Below are 11,924 nucleotides of genomic sequence, written 5' to 3'. Positions count from 1 at the left end.
AATTTTTGTTAGTGTTTTTTCTGCTTTTTATGAAGGAACAGAATTTCAGAGGCCCTCTATCATTTGAGAAATGCTCTGCCTAAGTATTTTGCACTTGCAATTATTTATGAAAGAAAAATTACACAAAATATGCTTGATTGGCAGGTAATAATCAGTAAGATAATCTTTACACTTCTCCCTTTTATAAAATAAATCTTAGAATGGAAAAGGTAATTATCAAATGGAAGAAAGATAAAAAAGAAACTAATGAAACCAGGTGACATGGTGAGGACATGGATTACTGCCACCTTGAGCTGACCCCTGTGATCTTTGCTAGTACACTGGAAGACCTTTAGAGAAGGCAGATGTGAGAATCTTGCATGCTGAAGTCAAAGGATTGCTGCTGAAATCCTCAGTCTGCCTGCTCCAAGTCCTGAGAAAAACACTCAATCTTTTCTCCTTCTGACAAAACTTAAAAGCATGTGGTATAATATAATTGAAGGCAAAAATGATTATTGAGTAACCTCATTTTTAGAGACAAGGAAACGGATGTGAAGAGGAGTTCAGTTATTAGTCCCAGGTCACCCAAGGCTTAGTGGTAGAGTAGAGTGTTAAAATTCAGACTCTTCCCCTCACTATACTGATCTCATTACAGTGTTCTATTATGTCAATAGTGAAAATATTTTCTAAAAGTTGTTTTGGTTTAATATGAAATGATTACTTTCTCCAGGCTTTTTCTCCCACTATATGCGAGAAAACATACTATGTGTGTTAGTGAACTGAGATTGAAGATTTTCCATAAGATAGAATTCTATGGTTCTGTATCAAATATAATGAGAAAGAGTTTCCAGATATAATGGAGAAACACATTTTGTAGATGGGTGGCCTGCAGTTTTTATGTTGGATGCCAAATCACTTGATGTATGAGTATCAAAGTAGGTTAGAAAATGAGTTGTCTCCGCTTTACAACCATGATACACCATTTTTCTAAATCTAGTGTAAGCTTCTTAAAAATGTCTTCTTTTCTTCAATTGTTTAACACTATACTGTATTTTTATAAAATTTCTAAAAAGTATATTAAAAATTAACTTAATTGCCTCTAATAGTCATAAACACTATAAAGCAGCTATGTTAATGTCTCCTTATCATATTCTTTAAAAAAACACATAACTTTTTAAAGACTAGGGAATGTCTGAAATATTGTTGTAGTTACAATTTGATATTTGTCCATAATAAATAAATAAATGTCAAAAGGGAATATTATACCCAGAAACAATTTTCTGATCTGGCAACATTATTATTCACTGGAATTTCCATTTATATTAGCATTTTAAATGAAAAATTAGCCCCAGAATCCAATTTGACTTTACCAATCAAGCCTGGGTGCAGTATATTAAGAATTTTGGAACATCACTTTTCATCATATCATGTTACATCCAAATGTATCATGGCACAATGAGCCTGGCTTGAATCTTAGACATAAATAATTACAAGAAAAAAGAAAAGATAGGGATTAGGGTTATCAAAAGAAAATCCAAAAAGTAAAAGATACATTTAAAGATGTCTACAGAAAAGGCAGCACCTAATAGACTCCACCGTGAATATGTCAAGGTCTCTGCTTCCTAACGATGGAAGCAAGGGGTCTGAGGATGAGAAGATTTAATTCAGAAAGAATGGCTCCCCTAAGCATGACCTCCCCCGAATCCACAGGAGTCAAACTACTTCAGAAATTGAGTGTTCATTCAGGGACAATAGTGTGATAATAGCTCCCTGAGATAGGCGAGATCAAGGTTATACAGACGGTTCCAAATGATCCAGAGTCCTTTAACATCAGCTGACTGCCATTTCTGGGCTCTGAAGCAGAAGAAAGATCTAAGTGATAATGTGTGGCTGTGAATTACCGCTGCAGTTACGGCATTTTGATCTAACTGTTCTTGTTAATATGAAACCAGGAAGGCAGATAAAAAGGCAGGGAGTTCCCAACTTTAGAAACTGGCTAATCCCCACATTTTTCTTACTGCAAGTCATCCATTACATTGTCAATTAAAAAAAAATCACTTTAATATTCACATTCCGTACATAGTTTCTGATATAATTTTAGATTTTCTGAATAATGATGAGAAACAGAAAACAAAAATCAGAGCCTAGCCCTGGTTAAGGGCATATTATCTCCATCAGTTTTTTTTTTTTTTTTTTTAAACAAAGTAAGATCAAGACTTCTGGGCACTATGTCTGCCTTGCTTTGTAATGTAAGGATGTCACTGAGAAACTCCTTGATCAATGTTGATTGCCAAAAAATTTAAAAGTTTCACTAGAATTTGTGTAAAGTACTGTCTCAATAATAATAATAGCATCAGTAACATGCCAGTTTCTTTACACACACACACTGTGATATAATAATCAGAACAGTCAAACTCCATAGTCTCCATAATACAGAGGATGTTATGGAGACCTAGGGAAATTGAATATTTTTTCCCAGTTGAGCTTATCAAAGAAAGAGTAACAGAGAAGTAGTTAGATCTTGAGTCTGCCTGGGCTCAAAGACTGTAAATTTTACTACACTATGCTATATTACCATGCAAAATAATAGAGATTTAGTTACATTTTGAAGTAAGTTTTTCTTGAAAGCACGGAGTGTTACTTTCATAAAATAAAGGGAGTCTCTTGATGTGACAGTTTTTTTTTCATTGATCAGTATCTTTCCTGGCATAGTGTCTGCTTCACAGCAGGCACTGAATACCCTGAATGAATGGAAGAACTGGCTGTGTTATGAAGAGGTAATCCACACTCCCATCTCCAAACAGTTGGATATAGTTGTATTTTACTTCTTCATGAAAGACAATCCTTTATTTCTTTATTCTTTCCTAATGTGACTATTAAAAGAAGGATATGTACTAAAACATAACAAGGATAAAAAGAGAATATATGTACACTTTCAGAAAAGAAGCACAAATGAGAGACATGAAGCTCATCATCATCACCCAAAAGCATTCATTAACACATTTTTCATGTGACCTAGAAGCAGGCCTTACTAAATAAAAGACTGGATACTCATCAATAGCAAGCTATCTGCTATGCATTTTAAGTAAATGTTAGCGTGTACGCCTTGTAGTCAGACAAATTAGGGTTCCATACCTAGTAATGTGACTCCAGGCAAACTCCTTTGTTCCTTTTTTTTTTTTTTTTATTGAGTCAGAGTCTGGCTCTGTCACCTAGGCTGGAGTGCAGTGGTGTAATTTCAGCTCACTGCAACTTCTGCCTCCCAGGTTCAAGGGATTTCCAGCCTCAGCCTCCCATGTAGCTGGGACTACAGGCACGCACCACCGGGTCCAACTAATTTTTGTATTTTTAATAGAGATGGGGTTTCACCATGTACATCAGGCTGGTCTTGAACTCCCGACCTCAGGTGATCTGCCTGCCTCGGCCTCCCAAAGTTCTGGGATTACAGGCGTGAGCCACCGTGCCCAGCCCCTTTGCTTCTTAATGGGCAACATTATTGCCACTTACACATTTGTAAAAAGGATTAGAAATAATTTTGGAAAACTTTTGGCAAATAAGTCATTAGTAATTAGCATTTACTTTGATGGGAAACAAAGATGACATCCTCTTTGGCTTGCCATGAGAAGAAAGTGGTAACCATTACACAGCATATCAGTGAGGTGTTTTTTTGTTTTGTTTTGTTTTGTTTTGATACCGACTTTAAGTTTGTTAGAATGGTACCATGGATAACAGTAGTCTGGGGAAGCACATAAATAATATATCATATATTCCATTTTTATTTATGCTTTTTTCCCATATGTATCTTTCAGGGCCTGTATTACTTTGCAAAACTAATATAGATGATTTCTTCAATCTGTTTGCTATGGAATCAGGCTCCAAACAAACTTATCTGTAAAGTAGCAGCTGGAAGGAGGCTCTATGACAACAATTGCACAGAGGAGAACACAGTTAGTTATAATTGCAAGGTGCCATCGAGAAACATATGAATAGGGAGATACCTAGACTGACTTTAGACAAGGAGTATAGAACACATTCACTCTAAACAACAACACAGCTTGAATCTAACAAAACATTATTATCTTTGCTTTTGATTTCTTTGGGATGCCACCAAAGCCCTGTTGCTGTAACACTACTGCAGTCTCTACTTATTAACTTGGTGCTAGAACCTGATTGTTTCATAACTAGCATTAAAACTACTGAATCAAAACCCTGAGTGTGTGCATGCAAATTATTCAGGTTAAAGGAAAACCAACTGGGAAATACAGAGACTCAAATCGCTTTACTAATTTTAACTTCATAGAGCTCACAATTTTAAAATAATAGGAAGATCTCAAGAGTAATAATGGTATACAGTAACCAACAAGTTTAGAGTAATAGCAAAAGAATCTTTGTTCTTCAGTTTAAATTAAATTAGTTTATAAATAAATAAAGGGATTTTTTTTTTAAATTCAGGGTTTTCTTCTGTGTTTCCATCTTTGCAATCTGGTTTAATCAATGATACCAATAGCTGGTGTTATTCTATAATGTTAAACCCACAACTGTGACTCCAAAACGGGGCCCCATTCGTTTTCTGTCATGTCTTTAGCCATGAGAACCTAGGGAAAGACACTGTTCCCTGATCACTTTTGCTCTCTTAGGGTGAGGGTATTCAGTAAGATCCTTTCATGGTTCTGTTTCACAGACAGTATACAGTCATTGAGAACTAGGCACTGGAATCAAATAGGCCTGGGCTCAGATGTAATTTGTTTATTTATTTATTCGTTTATTCATGTATTTATAATTTGTAATTTATTTATTTATCCAGCAGTTATTCAGAACATACCCACCAAGGGCCAGATTTTGGATACTGTAGATAAAACAGAAAACAAAACAGATGAATCCCTGACCTTATATATATGTATTTTTAATATTATGGCAGGAGGACACAGAAAAAAAAAGCAAAAAATAAAATGTAAGATAAGAGCAGACATGGTGACTGCTGTGATAGGAAGAAGGCATAATTCGCTAGCTCTGTTAATTTGAGAAAGTGCTTAAATATTTGAATTACTATAAAAGGTGGATAGATACTATTACTCTCTTCATAGGGCTGAAGTGCTGAACTCAGTGACGAGTTAGTACACAGTGTCTGCTCAATCTAAGCCATTGTTTTCATTGCTAATTAAAGTTGTTAATTAACCTCAATTTTTACTTTTTTCTACTGACTGTTTATGTTTATTCTAACTAAACAAAATTTATTATTACTTATGTTAAAGCACTGTTTGGGATACTGCTAGGTACATAACAGGAAACAAGAAGTAAAAACAACAAAACACTCTACCCTCAGTGAATTTGGCATATATGATTTTATTAAGTTGGAATCATATGAAGTTGCTTGTTTATAAGCTAAAACAGTTGAATAATGAATTTATTTAAACAGCAGTTTCTCATATCTCTGAAGTAGAAGAGTGGGCTCCCAATTTATATTTGTAAGAGACTTTTAAGTCATATAAGCTAAAGAGTAAATCAAAGATCTGGATGTTGAGCTATACATCAGCAGCCTTGCCATACTTTTGAGTAGCAGCTTGCCTTTATAATATAAAACATGTGGCTTCTCACACGATCAAATGTGCAGTTTATTTATTTAATCCAATGAACACCCATATTTGAAGGCTATCTAATATTTTCAAAAACACTGTAATGGTTTGAAATCATTTGTGGATCTATATGTACAATATAACATATTCTAGCCAACTTGGAATAATTTAAATGCAAAACTCAATTCCTTAGAAAAGAAACAAAATAATTAAAATAAAATTACCAGAGGCCTGACAGTGATCATGCTTGTAATCCCAGCACTTTGGGAAGCCGAAGCGGGTGAATCACTTGAGGTCAGGAGTTTGAGACCAGCCTGGGCAAAGTGGCGAAACCCCATCTCTACTAAAAATACAAAAATCAGCAGGGCGCGGTGGCACACGCCTGTAATCCCAGATACTCAGGTGGCTGAGGTTCGAGAATCGCTTGAACCCGGGAAGGTGGAGATTGTAGTGAGCTGTTATTGAGCCACTGCACTCCAGCCTGGGTGACAGAGTTCTGTCTCAAAAAATAAAATAAAATAACATAACTAGGAAAAAAAATTTGCTTCCTTAAAGTAAAATAGTATTCTGGAACCCAGATACCAGATGCCAGGTTTAAGGAATTGGTGGGCTCATGTTCATGGCTAAGAGCACAAACTCTGGAGCTGCATAGCCTGGGTTAGAATCCTGGCGCTCTCATTTTCTGTTTGTGTCATGGTGGACAAATCAGTTGACCTTTCTGTGCCTTAGTTTCCCAACATGTCAAGTTGAGATGATAATACTGCATTCATGGCTTCCTTTGAAGTTTAAACAAATGTATATAAAATGCCTAGAATGTTTGGCATATGGTAAGAGCTGTATGTTTAACTGCTATTGTTATTATTACCATTTATTTATACAAGAGGAAACTTTGTCATTCTGCAAATAATTAATTTATATCAAATGTGTTTTCTCCTTTGTGTCTTTTTTTCTTCATCTAGCTAAATCAGTGAGGGGGAAAAAAATAAACTATTTCCCAAATGAGATTAAAGTCCCTAGAGAATGTTTCATAAGTACCTGCTGATTACTAAGAATAAATTTGTTAGCAAAGGATTTTAGTTTTAGCCTCAGTGCCTCCAGAGTTATTGTTGCCATCAATCAAATGAGGTAACCTCTCTGAACCTTGGTTTGCACATCTCTAAAATAGGAATAATTAAGTTTTTACCTATTTGCAAATAGTTGAGAACTTGTCATTAATTGTTAATTTGAATATATAAATATAGGACAGTATTGTGTTACTCATATTGATAATATATATTGTTTTTCTCAAGATGCCCTCAAAGTGAGCTCCTGAAAAAGCTAACATATTGTAGAAAGTATCTCCATTCAATATCTGACAGAGTGATTCTACAAGTAGAAAAATCAGGTACAGTCTTTCTACTTGTTGAAATGAGTGTGGTTTTACTATATAGGTAAGGGTCCTGAGAGTTAACAACTCCCCAAATAGTCACGTTTTCCTTCTGTAAGCCACCCATCAAGATCAACCCTAGCCCCTTTCAGAGGGCCCATGTTTTTCTTTTTTTTTAAATTTATTTTTTATTTCAATAGATTTTCAGGGAGCAGGTAGTGTTTGGTTACACGAATAGTTCTTTAGTGATGATTTCTGAGATTTTGGTGCATCAATCACCTGAGAAGTATACACCGTACCCAATATGTAGTCTTTTATCCCTCACCACCCTCCTACTTTTTCCCCGAGTCCCTAAAGTCCATTGTATCATTTTTATGCCTTTGTGTCCGCACAGTTTAGATCCCACTTATAAGTGAGAACATACGATGCTTGGTTTTCCATTCCTGAGTTACTTCACTTACAATAATGGTCTCCAATTCCATCCGGGTTGCTGTGAATGCCATTATTTCATTCTTTTTTATGGCTGAGTAGTATTCCATGGTGTATATATACCACACTTTCTTTATCCACCCGTTGATTTATGGGAATTTGAGCTGGTTTCATATTTTTGCAATTGCAAACTATGCTGCCATAAACTTACGTGCGTGTGCAAATATCTTTTTCATATGTTGACTTCTTTCCTTCTGGGTACATACCCAGTAGTGGGATTGCTGGATCAAGTGATAGATCTACTTTTGGTTATTTAAGGAATCTCCACATTGTTTTTCCTAGTAGGTGTACCAGTTTATATTCCCAGCAACAGTGTGAAAGTGTTCCCTTTTCATCATATCCATGCCAACATCTATTATTTTTTGATTTTTTGATAATGGCCATTCTTGCAAGAGTAAGATGGTATCACATTGTGGCTTTGATTTGCATTTCCCATTTTTTCATATGCCTGTTTGGGCCCATAGTTTTCACCAGACAATGTTACTTTTTTTCCAAACCAGGTAAGGAAGCTGGTAATACTAGTAATTATAATAAAAATAGCTATAACAATAACAGCCAACACTTACATAGAACTTTCTATGTGTCAGATACTGTTCTTAGTCTTTTACATCATCTTACATTATATTTGGTTCACTAGTCAGAAGTTGTTATGCCACCATCCGGGTTAACATTATAATTGAAATAACATTATTCTTTCATGAGATGAATACTCATAAAGAGATTACTATGTGTCCGATTTCCATCTGGAATGTTGAAGCCTTCTACTGTTCCTCATACCTCTACCATCTCTGGTTCTGTGAAAATAGAGGCTGCTTTATTTTTCAGTCTTTCAGAAGTTCTCATCTAGAAATTGTTTCATTTCTCTGCCATCCGTTATTCCTACTCTCTGTCCTGTGTGCTTAGAACCTCTTTTGCATAGTATACAAGCTACATTCTTGGATTCTCTAGAGAATGTTCCCTTCTTTTCCAACTTCACTGAACTCAACTCAGCTTCAGGGATGATCCTGCTATGTAACCACCCACAGTGTAAGATGTCCACACTGGGAGAGGCCACAAATTATAGGGACAGGCCAGTGGGTATGGGATAGCCAATTATATTTGCATTCTACTACTCTTCTTCTTTTGTTTATTTAAAAAAATCTTTATTTGAAAATTGCACCATCTGATTTAATCCATTGCAAACTGGGCTTTTTTTTTTTTTAACAAAAGCAGAGAACCTAATAGACATAAATTGATATCAGCTTATTTTATATTTATATATATTCAGACAGAAAATTACATAGAACAACCATTTAAATTATATTGCACTTTTTAAAATTTATTAAAATCTGAGTGATTATAATAGTACATTTAGAAAACTGTATCAAACTCATCACAAAGACAAACTATTCACATACCCCAGAGATAAATCACTATCTTACAATTTTATTTGTGAAATTTCCTTATTTAACTTAAATTAATTTGTCTTAAAATGAAATCAGTAAATGTGAAAAGACCAACAATTTCAAGTCAGAGTAAGGGTCATTGGAAGAATAAATGACAGGCACTGGGACTCCTGCTGTCAGATGTATGATGCAAGCAGCAAAAAGAATGAGACTATTTTGTCCTGATAATAAATAAATAACTCCTAATCACGCACACTTCTGCTTGGTTTTCTCTCTCTGCTCACAGAGTCAGCACGTGGCTCTCCAAACTAATGGAGAGCAGCATTAGCATTACTAATATGGAACAGATGACTATCCCTTTGGGAGTTTTCTTGTCGCCATAGCAGTTCTCAAGCCTCAGAAAATGATAAGAAAGAAGAGGTGAACGCCACCTCCAGAAAAGTAATTTAGAGCTTTCTTCCAGTAACTTTAGTTTCTAAGCTCTTAACGCCCTTTGAACCTCTTATTTTAGTTTCCTTAATTATATAAATATCTACCGGAAAATGTATTGTTTTAAAGGCAGTGATAAGTGCTGTGGGATATGCTACTAAGGAGGATGAGAGAGGAGATAGGCTGTAGGAACTGAATAATGATCCCCAAACTATTCATTCTATAAAACCATGGAGAGTGTCTACTCATTTGCCAACATAGTGCCTAGAACATCTGTGGCTAGTAATAAAGATTTGGTAAATGGATGAATCAGAAGCAATGTCAGAGGAATGAGAAAGTTTGCATAACTCAGAAAAGGGTCAAGCATTTAGTCACATGCTAGTCACCAATCTGGCATGATGCTGAGAATTCTAAGAAATAAGTAACGAAGAAAGCAATTACAAATTTAAATACGGCTCAAACATGCCCTTGTCACTGGATTGAGGGCAACGTAGCTGGCAGTCTGACATTAATATACTTGTGGGTGAGCAGGACATTTATGGTTCTTTATTCCAGATTCAGGAAAAGATTGTAGAAGCAGTGGCCTGTATGTGGTCAGTTCAGGCTAATAAGCATGTACACCAGTAAATAGTTATTACCAAATTTGTCATGCCTAAGTCCTCCTGGATATTTTAATTCCAAAATATTTCTATTAATTTTCACAAATTGATTCCTGATTTAAAAATGTTCACAGTGGTTCCCCCACCCCCGTCCCCCGCTTCACCCATCTAGTGATCTTGGGAATGACTAGGAAAGTTTAAGTTATGCTCTTCGAGATGCAAGGCTCTAAGATATTACTGTTTATTCAGTAGAAAGGATTTAAAATTGGTAGCCCTCATTCAACTGCTTACTTTTTTTGGGGGCGTAGATTTTGTCTACTTCGGTTTTTAAAAATTTGTACTACTACAATTTGGAATGTCCATCTTCCTATATGATTCTAAGGGGCTTTTCTGAAGATGCACTAAATTTGCACTACAAATCTTTCCTTCTAAGAAAGCTGTAAGACTGTTCTGGCCGTGCGCATTTAATCAGCAGGTCTGTCTCTTAGGTCATCTTTCTAAGAACTGTGTTGCGTAAATTATATGCTAATCTTACCTAGGGTCAGAATGCTTAGAATATAGTTACTGTGAAGTGAAGCCACATCATCCATTTATATTGCAGTGTTCAGTGGAGTTAGAGTTTTGTTTTTATCTTTTTGTTTTATATTTTTTAAAAAGAACAAAATCACTTGAAGAGGAAACACTAGTACTTTTCTGCTTTTACAGATTATGCTTATTTTAGAAGACTATATCTAAAGGGGTGTTTTGGAATGTATTGAATTTTAAACAATTCACTATGTGCTTTTTAAATAGTTTTAAAGTTTAGTATTTTTTGACTTAATGTTATTTATGGTTGACTGAAGGAGACAATATATAGAATGCATAGTTGTCTTACACATAACTTCAGAAACTATATTTATTTCTAAGTTTATTGATTAACTGTACATTAAAAAACACAAACTTACATACACGTATTTCATTTGTCCCTGCTTCAAAAGCTGTCTAGTACAGGGTCAAAGGAAAGCATCTAAATGTCTACAGTATACATAAGATTAGAAAGCTCTCTGAGTAACGAGCCTGCCTTAATTGTAGAAGAGAAATTTAGTTCAAAATGTTTTTAAATAGTGGATAATATAAAAAACTCAGAATATGCCACACTCTATTTTTACTGCTTTATATAGATTACCTCATTTAAAACTTACAATGATATTCAGCAGTAGGTACTTCTGTTATCCTAATTTTATGAGTTGAAAACAGTACGTGGAGTTTAGATCTTGCACTTTCAGTTGCTCAGGCTTCTCATGTATAATAATTATTTCTTCTACTTTCCTTTAGCTCATATGCCCATGATTATATTCCTTATATTATCATCACTACTAGGTGCATCACCTACAAAAGCTCAAATTCCAGTATTTTATTTTTTTTACTACCACTTCAAATTCTTCTAAGTCACCTACTCTGATTTTCCAGTTTCAACAAGCCTGTGTTGGAACAGTACAGAGATTAGCATGGCCCTGTGCAAGGCTAATTTAGAAATTAACAAAATGCTTCATATTTTTAGGCTCATGGGTTGGGCAATTTAATTTTGGAATTGTATCAACTCTCTCCAAATTGATCTATAGATTTGCTAAATTATAATAAAAATACCACAAAATTCCTTTTTTTTTTTTAGGAACTTGAAAACAAACTCTAAAATTTTTGTGGAAGTGTGGAGGGCTAAAAAAGCTAAGGCGGCCTGAAGACAAAAATCAAGAATATACGACTTGCTCTACAAATATCAATGATAGTTATAAGATACAATAATTAAGAACAGGTTGTATTAGTGAAAAGGCAAAGACGTGAATGACCATAATAGAATTCACAAAATGAGCTTCTTTGCTGTAGTCTCACCTACTTAGGAAACTGAGGTGGGAGGATTGCTTGAGCCTGCCACATAAAAATCAGCATTGAACTTTTAACAATAGTAATTCTGTAAAACATTAAAGGAAATAGTATTTTCAATAAATCTTGCAAAAACTAGTTATCTGTAAGAAAAAATAAAATTAAATAAATTCCTACTTTAATACAAACACATACACACACACACACACACAATCAATTCCAGATGAATCACAGACCTAAATTT

At 34.9% G+C, this 11,924-nt stretch overlaps 1 pseudogene; it reads left to right on the top strand.

Annotated features, from left to right (window-relative positions):
• The first annotated feature begins 11,258 nt into the window (after positions 1 to 11,258).
• On the top strand, positions 11,259 to 11,358 carry LOC116269026 (annotated as a pseudogene).
• Positions 11,359 to 11,924: the final 566 nt, after the last annotated feature.

This window comes from Papio anubis, chromosome 9 (assembly GCF_008728515.1).
Source record: "Papio anubis isolate 15944 chromosome 9, Panubis1.0, whole genome shotgun sequence".
Taxonomy (NCBI): domain Eukaryota; kingdom Metazoa; phylum Chordata; class Mammalia; order Primates; family Cercopithecidae; genus Papio; species Papio anubis.
Note: the sequence above shows the minus strand (reverse complement) of the source record. Positions and strands in the feature narration are given on the sequence as shown.